Consider the following 4,397-nt stretch of genomic DNA (forward strand, 5'->3'; position numbering starts at 1 on the left):
TCCTACGCTCGTAACGTATGTGAAGCAACTTCCCCTCCCCCAAACAGGGGTGTGTCATGACGTCAGAGGTAACGAAGAGGTAAACAACTTTGACCGCGTGAGGTTTAAAGAAACATCGTTTCACGTACTGTACGAATTCATTGATGTATTATTACGACGTGTTGATGACAATACGACGGTTCAATAAATGCTTTCTATGCTGTAATAGTGTTTTTTCACGATTGTACTCTTCCTTTGTAATGGAATCCATGTTTTATCTCACGATTTTATTAATAGGTTTCGGAACTACAGCGTCTAAATTACGACAATTGTTGCTACGTTAACTAAAACATGGTATGGTATGTTATGTGATTTATCGTCTTAAAGCTGTAAATTAAATTCAAATTGTTTTTTTTCACTGTAGCCTATATATGCAATAAAGCGTGCATGTGAGAGGGGTGTGTCTACTCTGCAGTAGTATAATGCTGCTGCGGATAGCAATTCGCTGCCTATACAAAAACACACTCTTTGATCCACAGGAGCACTAAAACAACTTGACATATTTCCTTCTCCCCGAGGCTGTTTTACTAGAAGAGCACGGTCTATAATAGATAGAGTCTAAATCATATGGAGTTGTATCTTATTGCAGTCCTTGTTGAACCTGTTAATGTTTAAATGAACAACGCTAATTAACGTATCTGTTAACACAGGCAGTCTGGTTTCACAAAACGTAAGCATAGTATAGTATTTTTCAGTGCGTGACAGGCAGGCAGAGAGTTAGGCTGTGCGTGTGTGCGTGCGTGTGCCAGTGTGACTGGACTATGGGAAGGGGGGTTAGATGAAGGTCAGGGATATGAAGGGACGGATTAAGACATTTTGAGGCCTGGGGATGATTACCAGGATGAGGCCCCTATATCGCCCCGACGCACACAAACCCACGCCAGGTGCACTGACACATCAATGCTTTTAAGTCCACAGAACCACTCAATAAATATGATCAGTTTAAAGCCAAGGACAAAATGTACGTGTATAGGCTACACTGTAGACAATAATGTAAATGAACATATTTCAATTTATTCAAAAGCAAAAACAAGGCTAAATAGCCAGGGAATGACCATTATGGTTACTCAATAACCCAAACACAAGAAGGCAGACAGTCAGATATACAGTCTCCAGGGTGGAAAGCATTCGAATTAGCTTACATACAAACAAGCTATTTAAAAAACAATTTTACAATAATGGAGCCATGTTGAGTGTTGGCAGCCGCGGCCTAACGTTGAACAAACATGTGACTCACCATCATCACATCAGTGATATTAAAAGGCTCGTTTTCTGCTCTTTCTCTATGTAAACTCATCAATGAGCTCTTCAAAGTCCAGTTGGCGCAGTATGTCATTCTCTATTGACATTAAAGTCAAATTGCTCAGTCTGTCCTTGCACATTGATGTCCTCAGTCTATGCTTAATAATTCCTGAGGATGAACTGAATTACATGTCGTCTTTAGCCAAATAACATGGATAGCATATAGATAAATAAGATAAGTAACGAAATACCAAGGAGCTATATACTATACACTACTATAATTTGTGAATATTTTCCGAAATTCTTTCATTGACTATTCAAAATGAAAGTCTTTCTTGTTACAAAATTGTATCGTTAGAGCTCATATGCTACTCTAACAAATGAGAAGGCTTTATCTTGAAATGTGTGCTTTTCTTCCCAGAAAGGGAGGCATAACATGTCCTCTCAAAACCGCCAGTGTCATGATGTGTTCATCAAGCCCTCATCAGCTATATTGCAGTCTCATCACATCTCCACTTATCGCTGCATTGATTGTGCCTGCAAAATGCTGGGCACTTCCTCCTCCTCCCTGCCGCTGCTTTGATGCCACCGACTGTTTTATCGCTGATGGATACTTCCTTAAACAATAATAATTACATTCCAAATGTTTGAATCATGTATCGGTGGAAGGTGTTAAGAAAAGAAAGTGTTTAATATTTCATAATATCATTATCACAAGCAAACTAGCCAATAGGTTTCTACAAAAACCTGTTCTACTTTACTGCATATAGGCTATACGTCATAAAACATTAACAGTCTTAAACTGCCTGTTGATGCATTGTCATATTTCATATTAAAGTGTGAGGGTTCATTTGAGTCGCTCTGGCCACTGCTGAGAGTTGATCCTTGTCCTGTGGCTTGGTCAGTCTCCAACCTGGCACAAGCCCTGGTTCAAGCTGTTCTGTTAATGGGGATTTATTTGCCTCCACCAAAACTTCTGTCAGACATGTTTCGGGAACGGCCATTTTGTGTCCTCTGCTAGGCTACTTCAATCTCCCCTTGCACAGTTCAGGTTGGCTGGACGGGTACCAGGTTGACAGTGGGCGAAACTATAGCCCTTGCTCCACAAGAGTAAATGGGATGGGAGGTAAGGACCTACAAATACGTTTTTACATAGATTGAAAAACATCTTTAACAAATCACAATCACATTAAAGTTGCCTTAGATTTACTAAGGAATGTAATTCTGTAATTTTTGTTCTCATTGCCATATCACAGCACAGTGTTGCGTAAAAATGGGTATACCTGCATGATCTCTGATCTCCTGCAATATCTGTCCTTTCTGCTAGGCTTAGATTGCACGGATTCAAGAGTTCAAACCTGTTTGAAATTATTTCAGGGAAAGACTGACCTATTTCCTCAATGATAACTGACCTAGTGGGAAACATCAGATATTTGGGTAGTCAGAGCAGGGTTGGACAGTCAAATTTTGAACATCACTGATTAATGTGTAGAACGAATGGCCTTTGACGCCCTCTGTAGTCCTTGTGATTTGGTGCAACACTTACGTCCTGTTATCCCCAACAACACACGCACAACACGCACTGTGTCGTCTCACTGGCGTTTTGCAAGGACTCATTTTGCTCCGCGTCGACTGACTGATTTAGGCACGTTGCAAATATTTAACGAGAACTGTCGGTCAGCATTAGCGTCGTTTTAGTATTTTCAGTTTAACGTATGTATTTTATTCATCTGCATGACAGGTTAGCGGCGCACACTAACTCACGTCTTGCTAGCCAGCTAAAGCTAACAGGCTACATCTAGCTAGTTGCATCTTGTCATCGTATTTCTACAAATAGGCTTTTGCAACATGTAATTTTCAGGACCTAGTTGTTAAATCTTTTAATAGAGGAAAGCCAACCAAACGTTTCAGACGGTTTGCTTTAGTTTCAACAAAATTATATTGCTATAGGTAGCCTAGCTACCACGAGGATAGCTAGCATAGCAATAGTTGGATAGCGCAGTGCTTGTAGCACATTAGGCTATAGGAAGGGTTGGTTAATAGCTAACCCGATTGCTAGCTACCTTGACCACAGCAAAGTACGCACTCATTAAAACGTGCAAGCTGGTCGTGCATTCCAGATTATCGTCAAAATGCATGATTATGTTACGTAAACGTTCAAATACATTGATTTCTGCGGTTTCAACTGAGAGTGGTCCCATGGTGTAATGGTTAGCACTCTGGACTTTGAATCCAGCGATCCGAGTTCAAATCTCGGTGGGACCTCGTCCTTTTAAGATGTATTGTGATTATATAACGTTACTGATATGTAAAATATAACGTTACCGACAGGTAACGCTGCGTGTACGAAAATAGTTATATATACAAGGCTCTCAAATGTCACGCATTGACTGTGACAGTCACTCATTTCGGTCTTTTGTCATGCAAATTGTATGTATTTCTCACGCGGTAAAACTATTTAAACTAGAGAGGGTACATTTATTCATTTAGCAGACGCTTTTATCCAAAGCGACTTCCAAGAGAGAGCTTTGCAAAGTGCTTAGGTCACTGATAATGGCCGGGTCCACTTATTTTTTGGTTGTTCACAATGTGTGCTTGTTTTGGCAACCCGCAATGTTTTGGGGCTATCTTCTCGTTATTGGCCGGGTTTCCCAGATTCGTTAAGAAGCTCTTAACGCTAAGATCTTCTTAAGAACGTTCTAAGAGCGCCCTTAAGAGCGCGGAGAGACAGTCTGTGTCTCTGATGGAGGTGGGGAGTTGATTCCACCACTGGGGGGCCAGGCAGGAGAACAGCTTGTGTTGGGACTGGGCAGTCTTGAGCGGTGGGACCAATAGGCGGTTGTCTGAAGAAGACCGTAGGTGGCGGGTGGGGGTGTAAGGCTGCAGGAGAGACTTGATGTAGTCGGGTGCAGTCCCGTTCACTGCTCGGAAGGTCAGTACCAGGGTCTTGAATCTGATGCGGGCCGTGATGGGTAGCCAGTGGAGGGAGATGGGGTAACGTGTGAGCGTCTGGGTAGATTGTAGACCAGGCGGGCCGCTGCGTTCTGAATCCTCTGAAGAGGGCGGGTTGCGCATACTGGGAGACCGGCGAGCAGCGAGTTGCAGTAGTCCAACTT

General features: G+C 42.2%; 1 non-coding gene across 1 annotated transcript; it reads left to right on the forward strand.

Moving 5' to 3' along the window:
- The first annotated feature begins 3,474 nt into the window (after positions 1–3,474).
- Positions 3,475–3,546, forward strand: trnaq-uug. The gene has a single exon. It is a non-coding gene; the product is annotated as a tRNA-Gln (tRNA).
- Positions 3,547–4,397: the final 851 nt, after the last annotated feature.

The sequence above is a fragment of the Hypomesus transpacificus genome, chromosome 9, assembly GCF_021917145.1.
Source record: "Hypomesus transpacificus isolate Combined female chromosome 9, fHypTra1, whole genome shotgun sequence".
NCBI lineage: Eukaryota > Metazoa > Chordata > Actinopteri > Osmeriformes > Osmeridae > Hypomesus > Hypomesus transpacificus.